This window comes from Mixophyes fleayi, chromosome 6 (genome assembly GCF_038048845.1).
Source record: "Mixophyes fleayi isolate aMixFle1 chromosome 6, aMixFle1.hap1, whole genome shotgun sequence".
In the NCBI taxonomy this organism is placed as follows: domain Eukaryota; kingdom Metazoa; phylum Chordata; class Amphibia; order Anura; family Limnodynastidae; genus Mixophyes; species Mixophyes fleayi.
The window spans coordinates 223,982,866-224,004,212 of NC_134407.1; the positions used below are offsets into that span (position 1 = coordinate 223,982,866).

General features: G+C 38.7%; 1 protein-coding gene and 1 pseudogene across 1 annotated transcript in view; one reads left to right on the forward strand and one right to left on the reverse strand.

The window, feature by feature from the left end:
* The window catches only part of LOC142160132 (uncharacterized), a 187,585-nt gene that overhangs the window by 68,194 nt on the left and 98,044 nt on the right, over positions 1-21,347 (reverse strand). The window lies entirely within an intron of this gene.
* LOC142160652 (uncharacterized) lies at positions 7,971-10,711 on the forward strand (annotated as a pseudogene).

Genomic DNA, 21,347 nt, shown 5'->3' on the forward strand with positions numbered 1-21,347 from the left:
GCTAAATTAAAATGCACCTATACGGGACTGTAATTTGTGCATAATATACAAGAAGTTTCTATCATACAAATACCACCCCTCTCCTAACAACTTCCTATATGCAGGTGAAAGGAGAGGATCACAAGAAGAATCAGCTTTAAAAAGGAGGAAACATTCTAAGGTCACTACAAAACTATGTGTTTAGTGTGGACACAGAGCTGTGCAGAAATTTAGAGAAGAATAAAAGAGTATATTAAGGATATCAGCAACACTAGCAGCAGCAATAGGTTAAGCTATCTGCCACACATTAAGATATTGTCCTCTGCATCACATAAATGAGGTAGGTTTTCGAACAGATAACACTCTATAGAAATTTCAGCACAGTTATATTATGTTTGGAAAAGCAAAAACAATCTTATTTGGCTGCAATTTATATATAACATTATAATAACAGGACACCAGAGACTGCCCCACCTGTACTATAATAGCAGGACACCAGAGTCTGCTCCACCTGTACTATAATAACAGGACACCAGAGTCTGCTCCACCTGTACTATAATAACAGGACACCAGAGTCTGCTCCTCCTGTACTATAATAACAGGGCACCAGAGCCTGCTCCACCTGTACTATAATAACAGGACACCAGAGACTGCTCCACCTGTACTATAATAATAATAATAATAATAATAATCAGACACCAGAGACTGCTCTCATCGCATTATAATATTAATAATATTATTACCTGCTGAAAGACACAACAATGTCTCCTCTCTGCTTCCTCCTATTCAGGGTCACCCGGAAGTAGATATCGAACATAAACAATAACTGTCAGCCAGATGGAACGCACAGACCGGAAGCCGAGTGGAACGCACAGACCGGAAGCCGGGTGGAGCGCACAGACCGGAAGCCGAGTGGACCGCACAGACCGGAAGCCGAGTGGAACGCACAGACCGGATGTATTACATCTTCCGGGTGAGAGGCTGTGACGGGGGAAGTAACTACATAGATACATAATGATGAGATCCCTCTGTACCCCCATAGGTCATACACGGGCAGTAGTAATAACACTGTATACATCCCCACCACAGCTGCTGGGAGTTGTAGTTCTTCCAGATTGTTAGCAGCAGATGCTGATGGTCATATTTACTTCTTCTTGTCTGGCTGTATGGCCTGCTATTAGTATATTAGTATTAGCCATTACTATATATATATATATATATATATATATATATATATATATATATATATATATATATTATTATTCCTCCATGTTTGGTCTGTGTGGTCACCTAGAGCTCTGTATCTACGTCTTCATTTACCTCAATGAGGATCATAGTTCTGAGTCACATGTCAGAGCTGTCAGCAGTTGTTGCTGGTCCTGAGGGTGAGGGGGCCGTCTGCATCCAACACAGGGGTCAGACATTGGGGTTAGGGGGATCTGGTGCTGGTGCACTAGGGATGGTTTTATCATGGTAGATTTTCCCTGCTACTCCTATCTAGTCCAAGTGGTTGGAAGGTGCAGGGTGGAAACACCCCAGACTGGAATGCAGACCTAACAATCACTGGTACTACTGATGTGTAACCAGGAATTGCACAGTGAGAGCCGGCAGTGTGTGACCATCTGGAGGAAAATCAGATCATCTTATCATCTTTCTTGTAACATTGGATGATGCACAAAGCATTGTGATCTGCTGCTGGGGCATCTAATTATGTTTAGCAGACCTGTCTGATATTCTGACCTGTATGGAAGTCTGATGATGAATGGGCTGGAGACAGGATAGAGCCAATTGGCAGCAAAGGAAATACAGCAGATTTTATCCCCGGGGATAAAAGTTCTTACCTTAGCGAACCTATTATATACCCTGCCTTTGGCCTTCTGAGCTTGTTGGATATGTTCCTTTCCAATCGGCATTATCACTGCGATTCTATTTTGCATAGCGGTAATATGCCCAGTTTTACTTCAATAGAAATATATCCCTGATACCGAGTCTCCTTAGCAATGTCGAGGAGGCTCTGTGGCTGCCAACAATACAAATTAAATGGGACAAAACCTGTAGAAGCTTGTGGCACTTCCCGAATGGCAGTCATTAAATACGGTAATAGCCGCTACCAGTTTTTCTCATCCTTAGCTATAACTTGTTTTTTTATATATTTCTCAAATTCTTATTAAACCTCAACCAAACCACCTGTCTGGGCATGATAGTCAAAGGTATTTAACTGTTTGATTTTCAATAATTGACACACTGCCCTTATAATGCAGGCTGGTCATTGCAAAAGGTCCAGTCATAAATTCTTATGACCCATTCAGCGCTGCTCCCCCCCCCCCCCCACGCACTAATATATTCTTCTTTAACTTAAAGTAATTTAAAGTGTCTGGTTTATCCAGGTCAAAGTAAGCTTTTTGGGGCTCACCCATCAGAAAGGCTTCTAGCACCTCTGCCCATTGGTTTACTGACAACTCCTCTTGGCAATCCTCTCCAATAATGCCTACATCATCTGTGTTTGTCATGTTTTGTAGAGGTTTTTGCACCACTTGCTGTGCAGTGTAGCCTAGCATTGGAGTGTTTTGTGTGTTCTCTGCCATTAATCGTAAGGCTTTCTTAAAACTACTGGAAAATAATTTGTGTCTGCTTGACATTGGCCGTCGCCAAGTGCTTAATCAGTTCCTCTATGGGATCACATTTTGTAGGCAATGCTGTAGTCGCAGTTACCCAAGACATGTAATAGCATAACACTATACTCAATATATCACTATAGCCTATACTCAAAATCCTGTCCAGACTTTCACTTTCTGAAACACTTTAGTCGATCAAACAGGTGTGGCACTACAATCTCCTTTTTCTTTATTACAAATAATCAAATGCTCAAATTCAGTATCTAAGCATACAACATATAAAGTGAGTAAGATCGCAGGTTTGTAAAATTGTAATATGCCATCGTAAAAAACTAAAGCAATAATCACTTATCTATTTTCGTGAAGATAAAAAAAAAGATAAAAAATTAAATTCGGTAAGGTTAATGGTGTGGCTTAACAGCTTGGAGGGGGAATGAAAGGGGTTGGAGAGGGGGAAGGTGGGGGAGCAACCAGGTGGACCAGGTCAAGGAGATTAGAGTATTATACTGAGAAGAGAAGATGTTTGTGAAAGTATGAGGCCCATGGTTGAACGACTTAGAAGTATAATGAAGAATGCTAATCATTATACTCCATTCTATATACGTGCTGTTTGTGATGTTGAGCTCTTGTTTTCTGTCTCTTGCTAGACAAAGTATCCCCTTGATATTGGTGCTGTAACATATTTTCATTATGGTTAAGCTGTCCATCACTTTTAAATCTTGACACATATGCAGCAAACATTATGTGGCATTGTCACTCCCCCCTGCCTGGGTGTGTTTGGAAGTTACAGAAGCATTTCTGATTACTCCACTGTTGCTGTGCACAAAATAAGAGTTGCTCGTGCTTGGTTTCTTGAAAACCGAGCCCACCCCGAACATCGGAGAACCAAGTACCGAGCTAAGCCGGCTTGGTACTTTCGCACGCCCTTGGAACTGAAAACGAGGCAAAACATCATTGTTGCATCGTCAGATTTCACGAGTTGTGGATTCTATCAGTACCGCCCTCCACGGATAGCAAGCGCCATTTCACACAGAGACACAGAAGGGGTAGCAGGGTTGTTAACATTATCCACTGCAGTTGGGCAGCGTCATATCTAAAACAGAAAATGGAGGGGTGGCAGTTTTCTCAAAGTCTCCAGTGACATTCTACTGAGTTATAGCTCACACAGAAACAAGGAGAGGTGGAAGTGTTCTTCAAAATCTGCAGTCACATTGTACTGTGTTATTATGGCTCGCACAGAACAGGAGAGGTGCCAGTGTTCTTGCCAGTCTACGTGCCATTGCTCATTGTCGGTGCTGAAATAGAAATAATAGGGCTGTTAGTGTTCTTCAAAATCTCCAGTCACATTGTACTGTGTTATTATAGCTCACACAGAAACAGGATTTCATGAATCGGGGTCTTAGTCCTGTTTACACCTCTCGGCGGTATTATATCACCGTACATCTCCCTCCTAGTCGAATGCAGCATTCTATCCTGGGACAATCGTGACTTGTCTGCAGTACTGGAGGCTGCCATCTTGGGTATTATATTTGCTAAACATCCTGCTGAGTCTGAAAACCTGATCTCATCCACCAATTAGCTTCCTCTGCAGACTATAAGAGTCTCCTCCTACACTCAGCTAATTGTCAGTGCAACACTTTCCTAGTTCCAGATTACCATAGTTGCTGTTTGTTTGCGGCTTCATTCTGCTGCTGTATACAGATCTCAGCCATCAACCCTCGTGTGAATACAGCTTCCTCCTGTTTGCTATTATATGGAGTTCTACCATTAACCCTCTGAGTGAGTTCAGATTCCTCCTGTTTGCTTTTATATGGAGTTCTACCATTAACGCTCTGAGTGAGTTTAGATTCATCCTGTTTCCTGTTTGTGACAGGATGGACCGCCTATGCAACCCTGTCTGTTGTTGCTGGGAACCGGCTGGGCTCACTGTGCACCGACCCCTTTCATTATTCCGAATATGCTCCTCCTGCCGCAGTAGGAGGAGCCTGCTGCCAACAATTGAGTTCTTTATGACACCCAGAACCACGTTTCTTTTTGGGTAACTGCAGCTGCTACTGTACTCCCGTGCTGTTACACTTGGGCTGGTACCCCTGACTGCTTAATATGGATCAGGGTGCTGTGGATGGATCCCCCCCTGGCCTATCACACTGGCCAGGGCCGCTGGGTAGTGGGCAGAACGGTGCTACTGGATGCTGGGTCCAAACCCCAGAAACAGCCTGGAACAGATTTGATTTTGGGTCTAATCTGTAGGTCACAGGGATAGAGAAGTTTCCACGCAGCTCTTTGAAGCAAGTGAAGTTTATTTGCTCACCCTGGTTGAAGGTACCAGGGAGCAGGTCAGATGGAACATGAAGAACAATTTTCAATACAAGACAGTGCTTTTTTATACAGATTTGAAAACAGCCTACTAGGGTAAGCCGCCCCCTTGAGGTCTGAGCTATTTTTAGACTCAGGATGCAATTTGTTTACACAAACATGGATTGAATGCAATGCAAAGCTAACAATATTTACTCTCATCTGTAATATTCTAAACTTGCTGTGATTTCCTGCATCTCCTTTTTAGACGCAGGAAATCTAGTATCTAGTCTTAATTAAACCTTCCTGTGCCTTCAGGTGCTAGACCCTCACACATCAAAAGGTCAAATTAATATACGATTAATATGGGTCCTTTCCTCAGACAGCTGCAGAATACACATACCCAAAGAAAGGTACAAAACCCCAAACAAGTAATTTCCCCACATCATGATACACAAAAGACTTCCTCCACAAAGGCGTATTGTATCAGATATATATATAGCTCAGAAATCATGCATTTCCTCTAGAAAAGAGAAAAATAAACACATTCTTCTCCTGGCCTCAGAAATAAAGATATCTCTTTTACCAACATACCCACAATATCAAAAATAAGTACATTTGCATTTATATAAATAAGGGCCCTGCGCTATTTCCTTTAAATAAATTTATACCATAAGTTATTTATAAGTGATCCAGTCAGAAGTGTTGTTTGCAGAAGTAATGTAAGCATGGATGTCTAAATAGACATGTATATGTATTACTCAAACCTTCTACTTTGCTGTTGTTTCATCAGTAGTGTTTGTAATCTGAACTTTACGCCAAAGGTAGCTTGCTAAATTTAAATTTTTGGGGGATTGGGGATGATTCTAAGCTCAGTGATGATCGTACTTTTTGCTGTGAATGTCAATGGCTCTTTTTAGTGCATTGTCTGGAACAAGATCTGAGGGTAAATGTATCAAGCTCTGATTTTTTCAGCGTGTTAAAATCGCGGAAAAATTTGGTCAAAATTTTCTTAAATGTATCAAGCTGCGATTTTTACCCTGATCTTCAAAATCGCTGGTCATCTCTGGTGCTTTACTGCGATGTAAAACACTCCCGTGTTAGCTAACTCTCCTGTGTTGTAGCATCGAGTTGTATAAACACATCACTGTTACACTGCCTGTCATACTGCCGGAGCTCCGGCAGCTGTCAAAACAGTAAAAAATAGATCAAGGGTTTTTTTTTTTTTTTAAAAAAGCACGGGGTCCCCCCTCTATTTAGTCTTAACCCTAGTGCTACCAGTCCACTGCTGGTTCCGTGAAAATCAGGGGAAAAATTTTGCGTGGGGTCCCCCCTATTTTCACGGAACCAGCACTAGGCAAACCACCCGGGGTTAGTGGCACTATAGCAGGGAGACACACGGCAGGGGTCCCCCTGCCATAATAACTAACCAACCCCAAGCTGTTCAGCGCTGGGCTGGATTCCCTAGGGAGTGGGGTCCGCCGACAAAACGAGCGCCCCCCCCCACCCCCCCAGGGACACCCAGCCCAGTGCTGATAGCACTAGGGCTCTGCCTACACCCCTGGGCAGTGGGTGTAGGGTAATAACGGCAATATAAGTGTTAAAAAAACAAATGGACGCCATTTTGTTTTGTGGAACCACAAGTACCAGCCAGCCAGGTTGCCCTAAATAGTGTGGGCATGCTGCTACTTGTATAAATACAAGCACCAGCATACCCATGCCAGCCAGGGCATGTTGGCACTTGGAGAACCACAAGTGCCAACATGCCCTGACACCCAGGGCTGGCTGGGACCTGTAGTTCCACAAACCAAAATGTTTACAAATCCACAACACCCAGTGGTTAAAACCACTAACGTTTAATAAAAATAATAAACCCACAAAATTACAGTAAACACCCTCATTTACACCACATATTTTTATTAAAAATAATAAATCGCCAATATACTCACCAATGAAGTTTTCTTCTGTTGTCAGCAGCTTTCAATCCAAAAATGACTTTCACCAAAGTCCAAAATAAATTTGTAATGCTAAAAGTCCTGCTTGTAATGTCTTCTGTTCTTCTGGCCAGGGGGGCCCCATATAATTCATATATGTAAATTTTCCCTTATTTTTCTCCAGAAGTGCTGCTCATTGAGCCACATTTGTCTTACATCATTAGTGAGGGGGTATTGAGAATGTATTCATTACGTGACACACTTCTGTCAGGGGTATTTATACCCAAATAAATGTGTTTTTTTTTATATTAAATGTACCTCATGGTATAAAATGTATTCCATTTAAAATACAGGCCGAGGCTTCTTCTCTGTCACCTTTAAACATCAGTCATGTACCTTTCCAGGTGAAAAAGGCCATGTACCCACTCGCTGAACTGGAAAGGCCTCCGTACAAATGCACTCTCCACACTTTGACCCTCATTTAAACATCTAATTTTCACATGTGATGGCAATAGAAGTCTGGGTCCACTTAGCTCCTCCCATAAGGAGCAGTTTTGCACTTTAGTTTTTCAGATGCATCTTTACCCACCAGGCCACGCATGTCCCCATATAAATGGATAAGTCACAATATTACATTTGCACAGTGGGCCCACATTTCTGCCGCTTTTTAAATAATCCTCAGTAAATAATAATATATTGCAGAATTATATAAACATTGTCCACCTTCAATTACCGTGTGAACAATGTAATATTGTCCCAGATCCCACATTATATCTGCAGCTCATTACTGGGATAACTTATGATCCTGTATAAAAACAATGTGGTCTTGTTAATACTACTGTGGAGAGTGATGCTGATATATAATATAATAAGGAAACTGGAATAAATTCACACAAGCGATTTTCTCCAGTCTGATGTTGATGACACGCATTCTAACTATAAATGATTGCAAAAATGGATCTGTCTGCGCTGACTAGTATCTTAGCTGCCTCTGTCTTCTAACATACAACCTATCTACGGATGTACAAATGAACTAAACCTAAAAATATATGCAAACAGATATGGCGCTTATACATCAGTCAATCTTTCTTAGGCATCAGAGAACCCACACAGGTAAGAAACCATTTCCGTGTACTGAGTGTGGGAAATGGTTACGCGAAAATTAGATCTTATTGATCATCAGAGAACTCACAAATGTGAAAAACCATTTCCATGTTCTGAGTGCGACAAATGTTTTTCACATAAATCAGCTCTTGTTGAGCATCAGAGAACTCACACAGGTGAGAAACCATTCCCATGTTCTGAGTGTGGGAAATGCTTTACAAATAAATCACATCTTGTTAAACATCAGGTTACTCACACAGGTGAGAACCCATTCCCATGTTCTGAGTGTGGGAAATGTTTTACACAGAAATCAGGTCTTGTTGAACATCAGAGGACTCCACACAGGTGAGAGACCATTTCCATGCACAGAGTGTGGGAAATGTTTTACACATAAATCAGGACTTGTTAGACATCAAAGAACTCACACAGGTTATAAACCATTCCCATGTTCTGAGTGTGGGAAATGTTTTATACAGAAATCAGGTCTTGTTGAACATCAGAAAACTCACACAGGTGAGAGACCATTTTCGTGCTCTGCATGTGGGAATTGTTTTACACAGAAATCAAATTTTCTTAGACATCAGAGAACTCACACTGGTGAAAAAAGTTTCCATGTTCTGAGTGTATTAGAAATGATTTGCATACAAATTAGGTCTTTTCACATGTTAGAAAATTAACACAGAAGAAAAGCCATTTTACTGACCTGGTAGAAATGAAACAGTGTTGCAGCAATATTCCTAATATCATTAAAGAGGTTTATTTTACTATAAATGTGCAGAGTGTATACTTATCTGACATCACTGAGTTATGGAGGACAATTCAAAGCTCCAGGCACATAGTATACCAACATGTTATAATTTAATTATCCATAGACATAAACTCATAGTGTTTCCAATCATTTTATTAACAATCCGAAATGCAACCCAAAACAACTAAAATTTTTGGGAATACAACATGTTAACAGATTTTGGAGAGGTGGAAACTATCTGGAAAATATATCACGGTTGGAATCCAAATGGATTTATATGATGAGAACCCTTATGCCATTTGGTCTTAACAGTGATTTTGATTTAGGTTCATTTTTAAATTTGTAAATTTTCATTCATTTATTTTTATTTTTACTTTATTTTTATTTTTATTTTTATTTTACTTTTACTTTTTCTTTGTTTATTGGCATTTTTAACTGCCTGTTTTTATCCATTTTTATCCATTTTTATTCATTTCTTTTATCTATGTACCACATTTACATGCATTTCTTACTATTAAAGTATTTACCCAATCAGGAAGAGGCAGGACCCATAAGAACCCTCCAATTCCTTTCTAAAAATATCCTTGAGAAAGTCCTATCTGGATGAAACGCGTTGGTTCACATTTTTGTACCTAATCAGCCACCGTACTTGTGCGGGTCAACCTATCACTTCCGCGTTCCAAGACGCGGCTACACGAGATACCCGGACACTCCGGAGCCTCTATTCATAGGAGACTCACCGTTTTACCTGGACAGCTTGCCGAGGACTGCCAGCATACATAGGAAATTCTAGGGTAAGAATTCGTTTTATTTGCTCTCCCCTCCTCACGCCATCTGGTATACTATCCCGCGGTACTTCCACTTACATTTTCAAAGGAGCTATAAACATTTTTGTTGTCTTTACATTTTGTTGTCTATACGTTTTTTATTTTTATTTTTCATGTTCATTGCGCCCTTTCTGTTTTATATATTGCCGTTTGTACTATAGGGGCTGCATATTAGATGAGCGCTTACCTCTGTTTTTATTGATACCTTTTAATATGGATAGCAGCTCTCAACCTCCCACTTACATTGCACATAGAAGCAGGGGGATCAATACTGAAGATCTTTTTTCCACTACAGACGGACAATGGGTCAATAATATACCATCCAATAATGATTTTTGTTCCCAATATCTTCATTTTGAAAAACTCTGTCAAAAAGAAACCAGGCAATGGTGGGAAATTATTATTCTCACCAAGTATCTGGAAAAAGGTCTTATTCCTAGGGGACTGAGGATAAATAAGAACCCTACATTTACTCCCTTTAATCAAGATTTTTTCTCCAAATGGAATACAATCTTAGACTCATGCTCTAAACAACTGATTGAACTTATTATTTTGGACAGATCATCTTCTCTAGAATCTCTAGAACTAGAAATCGCCTCTCTAGATAAAACTTTTGAACCCATTAAAGAAATGGAAGATTTCAAAAAACTGAATATACTAACTCAGGATAAAATACAGAAATTGGAACAAAGTATTAAAATCACTAAACAAAAAAAGTATGCTAGAGATGTGGAGGAACATAAAAACGATGACCCTTCTGTCATGAGACAAAAAATATTGTCCAATACTTCACAGGAAAAAACAATCATCAATAGCACCAACCCAAATTTTTTTTACAAGCAACAAGTTAAGACTAGGAATAAACCACTAATCTTATATCCTCCAGCTAAATCTCATACTGAAAGAATATATCAACCCTATAACAATAAATTTTTTAGTTATTCACCTTTAGGAAACAAGAAAGAAAAAGATACTCTCATTAAAAACTCTTTTAGGAATGGTGAAAACAACGCCAAGAAAGATATGGAGATTACCTCTCTATCCCTAATTCAAAATATAACCAACCATGCCACCACTGATAAGAAAAGAATCTTATCTGAAGACTCAGAAGATTTTTTAGAATTTCTCTTCCAGCCAGAAGAACCCAGGCCTTCGAATACCCTTCCAGTCACACCCAGAATAAAGAGAATCAGAAGCACACAACCCTAAGAAGGGGGAAAAGAGGAGGAAAGAAAAAAACACTCCTCCTTACTACATTCTTCATCAACCTCATCAGAAGGTGTTTTTAACATCAGCTCCAAAATTCTCACTAACCATCAGACAAATGTGTTAAAGAAGGGGATGAAGTTTGCCCCCCAATCCGGGATTAACAAATTCAATGTCTATATCGATTTACATCGGTTTGTTCGGAAATTGTGTCTGAAAAAATATTTTTTGAGAAAACCAATAGAAAGAGATGTATCTAACATATATCATCAGTTTCAACATACTGATTTCAGACCTAAGAGTAATTTTTATCCAAATTTTACTAAGGGTTCATCTATCGAGACATTCCAGAGAATGGTTGAAAAAGACCTGGAAAATCTACCCGATAAAATTAAAATGAAATACAACATGTCCAAAGAAGAAATATTAGCTGTTAAACAACTAAAGGAGGATAAGGATATCATCATAAAACCAGCTGATAAAGGTGGGGGCATTGTGGTCATGGACAAAGAAAAATACACGAAGGAACTAGAAAGATTACTTTCGGATACTGACACCTACCAACCATTACCAAAAGACCCTACCACTCAGTACCAACATGAATTGGTTGATTTGTTGGAAGAAGGCCAAAATTTGGGTATTCTATCTAAAAAAGAGTTTGATTACCTTTATGTTAAAAATCCTAAAATCCCGGTGATTTACCACTTGCCAAAGATTCACAAAGACCTGTGCAACCCTCCAGGTCGACCGATTATTTCGGGGATTAATTCAATTACAGCTAATCTATCTGGATATGTGGATTTTTACCTACAAACATTGGTCTCCAAACAAAGAAGTTATATACAAGATACCACATCTTTCCTTCATACCCTGAATCATATGGAATGGAAGGATACCTACATACTTGGTACTTGTGACGTTAAGTCTCTCTACACCTGCATTCGCCATGTAGATGGCTGCTCACATTCGTACCATTATTTATGCAACCATACCGACCTGAAAAATGAACAGATTAACTTCATAATGAGCTCTATAGAATACATACTGCAACATAACTACTTTTGGTACAATGACCAATTCTTCAACCAAATATCTGGCACAGCTATGGGGACTCGTTTTGCCCCTAGCTATGCAAACTTGTTTGTAGCTAAGTGGGAAGATGACTCCATATGGAATAATAATCCTTTCACTCAGAACTTAATACAGTGGCGGAGGTACATAGACGACGTCTTTTTTGTATGGGATGGCAGTAACAAAGTTCTCCAGCAATTCCTTAAATATATTAATAGCAACACTCTTAATATGGAATTTTTAGCTGAAGCCAGCCCTTTACAAGTTAATTTTTTAGACCTAACTATATATATTGAAGACCACTCTATCAAAACCAAGACCTACACTAAAGAAGTTGACACTAACAATTATCTCCTAGCCTCAAGTAATCATCATAGAGGCTGGATACGTAACATACCATCAGGCCAATTCAGGAGACTGAAAAGAAACTGTACCAACCAAGATACCTTCGAAACACAAAGTGATATTTTACGATTAAAGTTCGTAGAAAGGAAATATGATGAAAATCTGGTAGACTCTGCTCTGAATAAAGTAAGAGATTCAGAAAGGTCTACTATGCTTGAATACAAAAAGAAAAAAGAAAAAACTATTGCTCCAGAGATTTCTTTCATAACCCAATTTAATAGCAACTCTAAAGAAATAGAAGACATCATTCGTAAACACTGGCATATTTTAAAACTGGATCAGGAAACTATTAGCTTTCTACCTGTAAATCCAAGATTTATATATAAAAAGGCAAAAAATCTACGACAAATAATAACCAAGAGTTTTATTCCTTTCTCTCCAACAGAATCAAACAAAACAGAGAAAAAAGGTTTTTATTATTGCTTAAATTGCAAAACATGCAAGGATTTCAATATAACTCAGACTCAAGCTATCACTCAATTCAAATCTACATCTAATGGGAAAACATTTTACATCAAACAAGCTATCAGCTGTCATACAGAAGGAGTCATTTACATGTTGGAGTGCACTTGTGGCCTCCAATATATTGGTAGAACAAAACGTACCCTTAAAACAAGAGTGGCCGAACATTTCTATAACATCAAAAAAGAACTCAAAACTCATAGTGTTTCCAATCATTTTATTAACAATCCGAAATGCAACCCAAAACAACTAAAATTTTTGGGAATACAACATGTTAACAGATTTTGGAGAGGTGGAAACTATCTGGAAAATATATCACGGTTGGAATCCAAATGGATTTATATGATGAGAACCCTTATGCCATTTGGTCTTAACAGTGATTTTGATTCAGGTTCATTTTTAAATTTGTAAATTTTCATTCATTTATTTTTATTTTTACTTTATTTTTATTTTTATTTTTATTTTACTTTTACTTTTTATTTGTTTATTGGCATTTTTAACTGCCTGTTTTTATCCATTTTTATCCATTTTTATTCATTTCTTTTATCTATGTACCACATTTCTTACTATTAAAGTATTTACCCAATCAGGAAGAGGCAGGACCCATAAGAACCCTCCAATTCCTTTCTAAAAATATCCTTGAGAAAGTCCTATCTGGATGAAATGCGTTGGATCACATTTTTGTACCTAATCAGCCACCGTACTTGTGCGGGTCAACCTATCACTTCCGCGTTCCAAGACGCGGCTACACGAGATACCCGGACACTCCGGAGCCTCTATTCATAGGAGACTCACCGTTTTACCTGGACAGCTTGCCGAGGACTGCCAGCATACATAGGGAATTCTAGGGTAAGAATCACGCCATCTGGTATACTATCCCGCGGTACTTCCACTTACTTTTTCAAAGGAGCTATAAACATTTTTGTTGTCTTTACATTTTGTTGTCTATACGTTTTTTATTTTTATTTTTCATGTTCATTGCGCCCTTTCTGTTTTATATATCCATAGACATAGTTAGAATGCGTAAAAATATATGCAAACAGATATGGCGCTTATACTCTATTAGATCTCAAAAAGAACACAAAAAAGGTAGTCCAGAATATATACGTATTATTAGAGTCCCAAAAACAATGTCCTCAATGTTCATATGGTCCCAACAAAATTTGATCCCAAAGGGAGGGTGTTGTATATCCGGATATTGTTTTCCACCAATGTTCATACATATAAATAAGCAGAAAAAGATCGTGTTACTCTGTATTCACTTATATTCTACTACGATCAAGAAAACCTTATAATGCCCGTGTAGTATAAAAGGTATTTTAATTATCACCATGTGTGATCAGAAGTTCCCCGCTGAAAAAAATATACACTTACACAGGAGGATATCTGTGATTCCAAAGATGGTAATGGATTACACTTGTAGATCTTCAATTAAAGCCACGTAATTCTTTGAGTATAAGCTCAAAAGAAAAATAAAAGTGCTCCAAATGGTGCATTACCGTAATAAAAATGAATTTATTCTAAGCACAATATAAAAACAAGTAAAAGGTATGATCTGAGTGAAATCGCTGCTGAACCTGATACGGTTGGACAGAGGCGAAATGCAGTTAGAAATAAAACAATACATTTATTGTACTAAAAACAATGACTAAAATTTTATGTACACACAGTAAATTAATGCCAGGCAGGTTTACCACATCATCTGTCCTTTACACCACTAGCTTAATGAGTTAAAGTCACTTGGCTGTCCTGACTTGAAGACCCATGGATCTGCAGATGTAGTCCACTGGTAGAATAACGCAACTCAAAAAAAACCCAGCCACTCTGGAGCTTATAGCTATCAAACCTCAGAATGAACCCCCCCGGAGAGACTCTCTATATCCAGAGTCAAATTTCCTTAGTGCTTTCCCCTCCCTGGACAATCCCCTGGCTCTGTCCCTCTTAAACATTGGTGGGTGCTGGATCAGGGGGTTGGAAATGAGCTGTGCTTCCACAGCTCCCCTGCTGGGTTGCAGACAAAATGTCTGGACAAGTCCTGAGGAGGACAATGGATACTAATTGTCCTTCCCCACCTCCAAATATAGGATAGCTGTCAGCCCCTCACCTGTGTCCTGGAACTTGATCCTAACCCATAACCCACCTGGCTTCACTTTAAGAATAATGAATAACAGCATCACTGCAATATCAACAATAAACAATACACATAATTACAATGAGCAACAATGTCCCCTTATCCACATGTAATTAGACACTGCAGTTGCACTCTGTTGAGCTGGGGAATAAAAGCAAGGGCTATAAAAAGTACAGCTAAACATTTTATGAGAAACGAGGGACAGGCTGGTTGAAGGGATATCCAGCTCGTTTCGTCACAGATTTGAAGGATTGTTTAGGGATGGAGAGGGCGGAACAGTGGGATGAGAGGATGAACTTGAAATGTCGGGAGTTTGCCAGGTAACGAGATTTCTTCCAGTGGCGTTCGACGTTACGTGTGCATTTTTAAAGAAGCCAGAAGAGGTGGAAGCAGCAGAGCCAGGTAAACTATGGTTGTAGAGGGAGGCGGTCTGGTTAGGGCAGGTCAGGGTGGATAAAAGGGAGAGGAGAGTATCAAGCAAAGAGGCAGCATGGTGGCTCAGTGGTTAGCACTTCTGCCTCACAGCACTAGGGTCATGAGTTCAATTCCCGACCATGGCCTTATCTGTGTGGAGTTTGTATGTTCTCCCCGTGTTTGCGTGGGTTTCCTCCGGGTGCTCCGATTTTCTCCCACACTCCAAAAACATACTGGTAGGTTAATTGGTTGCTATCAAATTGACCCTAGTCTGAGTGTGTGTGTAATTATGTGTGTGTGTGTGTGTGTGTGTGTGTGTGTATGTTAGGGAATTTAGACTGTAAGCCCCAATGTGGCAAAGACTGATGTAAGTGCTCTGTACAGCGCTGCAAAATTAATGACGCTTTATAAATAAATGGTGATGATGAAAAAGGGGAAAAGATTAGGATTAAAACTGCATCTAGAAAGGGTTATAGATGTAAGGACAGGACACTGTATATAATATAGATATAGATGTACGGACAGGACACTGTATATACTATAGATATAGATATAAGGACAGGACACTATATATACTATAGATATAGATATAAGGACAGGACACTGTATATACTATAGATATAGATGTAAGGACAGGACACTGTATATACTATAGATATAGATGTAAGGACAGGACACTGTATATACTATAGATATAGATGTACGGACAGGACACTGTATATACTATAGATATAGATGTACGGACAGGACACTGTATATACTATAGATATAGATATAAGGACAGGACACTATATATACTATAGATATAGATATAAGGACAGGACACTGTATATACTATAGATATAGATGTACGGACAGGACACTGTATATACTATAGATATAGATATAAGGACAGGACACTATATATACTATAGATATAGATATAAGGACAGGACACTGTATATACTATAGATATAGATGTAAGGACAGGACACTGTATATACTATAGATATAGATGTAAGGACAGGACACTGTATATACTATAGATATAGATGTAAGGACAGGACACTGTATATACTATAGATATAGATGTAGGGACAGGACACTGTATATAATATAGATATAAGGACAGGACACTGTATATACTATAGATATAGATGTAGGGACAGGACACTGTATATACTATAGATATAGATGTAGGGACAGGACACTGTATATACTATAGCTATAGATGTAGGGATCGGACACTGTATATACTATAGATATAGATATAAGGACAGGACACTGTATATACTATAGATATAGATGTAGGGACAGGACACTGTATATACTATAGCTATAGATGTAGGGATCGGACACTGTATATACTATAGATATAGGTATAAGGATAGGACACTGTATATACTATAGATATAGATGTAAGGACAGGACACTGTATATACTATAGATATAGATGTAAGGACAGGACACTGTATATACTATAGATATAGATGTAAAGACAGGACACTGTATATACTATAGATATAGATATAAGGACAGGAGACTGTATATACTATAGATATAGATGTAGGGACAGGACACTGTATATACTATAGATATAAGGACAGGACACTGTATATACTATAGATATAGATATAAGGACAGGAGACTGTATATACTGTAGATATAGATGTAATGACAGGACACTGTATATACTATAGATATAGATGTAGGGACAGGACACTGTATATACTATAGATATAGATGTAGGGACAGGACACTGTATATACTATAGATATAGATGTAGGGACAGGACACTGTATATACTATAGATATAGATGAAGGGACAGGACACTGTATATACTATAGATATAGATGTAGGGACAGGACACTGTATATACTATAGATATAAGGACAGGACACTGTATATACTATAGATATAGATGTAGGGACAGGACACTGTATATACTATAGATATAGATATAAGGACAGGAGACTGTATATACTATAGATATAGATGTAGGGACAGGACACTGTATATACTATAGATATAAGGACAGGACACTGTATATACTATAGATATAGATATAAGGACAGGACACTGTATATACTATAGATGTAGGGACAGGACACTGTATATACTATAGATATAGATATAAGGACAGGACACTGTATATACTATAGATATAGATGTAGGGACAGGACACTGTATATACTATAGATGTAAGGACAGGACACTGTATATACTATAGATATAGATGTAAGGACAGGACACCGTATATACTATAGATATAGATGTAGGGACAGGACACTGTATATACTATAGATATAGATATAAGGACAGGAGACTGTATATACTATAGATATAGATGTAGGGACAGGACACTGTATATACTATAGATATAGATATAAGGACAGGACACTGTATATACTATAGATATAGATGTAAGGACAGGACACTGTATATACTATAGATATAGATATAAGGACAGGACACTGTATATACTATAGATATAGATGTAGGATAGGACACTGTATATACTATAGATATAGGATAGGACACTGTATATACTATAGATATAGATGTAAAGACAGGACACTGTATATACTATAGATATAGATATAAGGACAGGAGACTGTATATACTATAGATAAAGATGTAGGGACAGGACACTGTATATACTATAGATATAGATATAAGGACAGGACACTGTATATACTATAGATCACTGTATATACTATAGATATAGATGTAGGGACAGGGCACTGTATATACTATAGATATAGATATAAGGACAGGAGACTGTATATACTGTAGATATAGATGTAAGGACAGGACACTGTATATATACTATAGATATAGATGTAAGGACAGGACAGTGTATATACTATAGATATAAGGACAGGAGACTGTATATACTGTAGATATAGATGTAATGACAGGACACTGTATATACTATAGATATAGATGTAGGGACAGGACACTGTATATACTATAGATATAGATGTAGGGACAGGACACTGTATATACTATAGATATAGATGTAGGGACAGGACACTGTATATACTATAGATATAGATGAAGGGACAGGACACTGTATATACTATAGATATAGATGTAGGGACAGGACACTGTATATACTATAGATATAAGGACAGGACACTGTATATACTATAGATATAGATGTAGGGACAGGACACTGTATATACTATATAGATATAGATGTAGGGACAGGACACTGTATATACTATATAGATATAGATGTAGGGACAGGACACTGTATATACTATATAGTCACTGTAGTTCCCATAGTTTAGTCACTGTAGTTCCGATAGTTTAGTCACTGCAGTCCCAATAGTTTAGTCACTGTAGTCCCCATAGTTTAGTCACTGTAGTCCCCATAGTTTAGTCACTGTAGTCCCCATAGATTAGTCACTGTAGTCCCCATAGTTTAGTCACTGCAGTCCCCATAGACTTGTCACTGTAGTCCCTATAGTTTAGTCACTGCAGTCCCCATAGACTCATCACTGTAGTCCCCATAGACTCATCACTGCAGTCCCCATAGACTCGTCACTGTAGTCCCCATAGTTTAGTCACTGTAGTCCCCATAGACTCGTCACTGCAGTCCCCGTAGACTCGTACTTGAGTCCTATGGACTTCAGAAGTCGCTCTTCAACCAACGCCGTGTTCCATTGTAGTGTTCAGTCTCAACCTTAGCCTCTATTCGCCAACAGCATTAGGCTGCTGGTGAAGGAGGTTTTATTTAGTTTAGATGAGGGTGGGAGCGCCAGGGTTTGCTAATGACTCCTGGCATGGTAACTTCAAGCGGCAGTACATTTGGTATCGCTGCGGTATGCAGTGATACAAAATGAATTTAAAGCTGGGCACACTACAGAAGATTTCTCCTGATCAGCATGCCGAATCACGTGTACAAAATATATACGTTTTACAAGATTTGCCTTCAGATCTGTGCTCTTCATCCATCATAACCATCGGCTGACAAGATTGTGACTCTACACACTCCATAGAGATCTATGGACACTGCCGGTCCTGAGTGCAGACACACTGCAGTACTGGAAGGACATCGTTCCATCGTTGCAGTGTACACACTAATGTGATATTCGGCCAACCAGTCGTTTATCATGTGATAGCACCCAGTCTTACTGCTACCCACTGAGCACCAATGTTACATAGACCTTTGGACTTAAAGATTCTCAATTGCTAGACTGAGGTACTGCTATCTCAAGTATGACATAAGACCATCTTTTCTGATAAGATTGCAATGTAACGTGTTCTGTACACAGGGCTGCAAATTACATCAACTGCAACAAACTGATATTAGAAGCCATGTTCTCATGAACAGAACGAACTCAGGACTTTTCAAGAGGTCACATACAAAATCAATAAAATAAAGCAATACAAAGACTATCACCTGCAGCTATCCCTGCATGACCCAGGAGCCTATTTATTGAAGGGTGATAAGTCTTCTCTCTGAGGTAGGACTTATTCATCATGAACTTACTCCAGGCCACAGGTAACATTCCCCAGGTCTCCCCAGCAGTAGTTTCCCCATGGAAGCCTATTAACACATTGCTGGGTATGTACACAATGCTTGTTCTTTTAACGGGGAAAAGTGAATGAAAAGAAACGTTATTATTTAAACAAAATATTTCCGTTCTACTCTGTGCGCAGTTTGTATGTTCTCCCGTGTTTGCGTGGGTTCCTCCATGTACTCCGGTTTCCTCCCACACTACAAAAACATACTAGTAGGTTAGTTGGCTGCTGACTAACAGGGACTCTCGTGTAAGTGTCCTTGTGTGTTAGGATCGCAGGCACTGATGTGATGGACCAATGTTCTCGGTACAGCTCCCTGTAATATGGTGACGCTATATAAATTATATTCCGCACATGCGTGTTACTCATGCACAATGTGAAATTGTGGCTATTGGTCATTTTCTATCACTGTACTTGTAATATGGTGGCGCTATGTAAATAGTATAATGTACATGCATGATCCGGATGCAATTTTCGCTTTCGATTTAGGCTTAAATTGTGTCCAACACTACATGACCCCCTCAGTGTTTCATATTTCAATATGTTACATGTGTACTGTGTCATGTTTATTACCATTATTATATTTATTACTAGATACTTTATCTAGTCAGGAATTTCTGGTTCCTCACAGAAGTCACCTTAAGGTGACGCCCACCTTGTATAAATCACTGAGGATGGACAGGGGTCACGTGACGGAGAGGATGTTAAATCTTGTAGGGCATTTTCTTTTACATTGAGTCTTCTTTAACATTTTCCCACTGAAATAAAGCTTGCTTTAATAAGTTTTATTTGTTGTTCCGCTTTTATTCTTGTCTATATTTATTCACCACAGACTCCATGTACACAGTTCTGTGTCCACACTATACACAATGTTTTGCACTGGTCTTAGTATGTTTCCTTCTTCGGTCTTTTCTAAGTACATTCTTCCCATGATCCTCTCCTCTCTGGCTCACAGGATGACGTCTGTTCTCTCTTTGGTACTTTCTGCTCTGCCACAGTTTTCTCATCCGATCTGCTGTAAACAAGCAGCAGGTAGATGGTCTCTGATAAAAGTATTAGTCCGAAATCTTCTCAGACGTTGGGATATATTATTGCTCACAGTATGTTGTTTTTTCTATCACTGATTCCCAAGACGTTGGTGTTTGCAGCTTTTGCAGTATTTTTTTATATCTTACAATTAAGGGATTGTTTTCACTTTGTGTGAACTTTTTTTAAATGCGCAAAATAGATAAGAGGGGATTATTTTACAAACAGAACCCTGTGTCCTACCTGTAATTGTTTCCTTCATGCACTGTCTAGTACATTGTATACAGCACTGACCTCTCCTTCATTCCTTCAGTGGACCAGCTATTCTGAGTTCTCTGTCTACAGCTGACCTCACCTCCTTATCTTGCATTCTTCTGTTCAAATCGGATGACGCGTCAACGACTGTAGACAGAACGGTGGGCCCACTTAAGTTTGTAGGCAAGGTATATATTATATACTGCAACCAGTTACATATAGGACAAGAGATGTATTTGTAAAATAGACTGTTGTATTTTATGCATAATTAAAAATATCAACTCCAAATAGATGAATTTTAATGTACCTTTTTATTGATGTCATTCTGAATACACAGGGTTACACTGTAGTGAATGAGACAT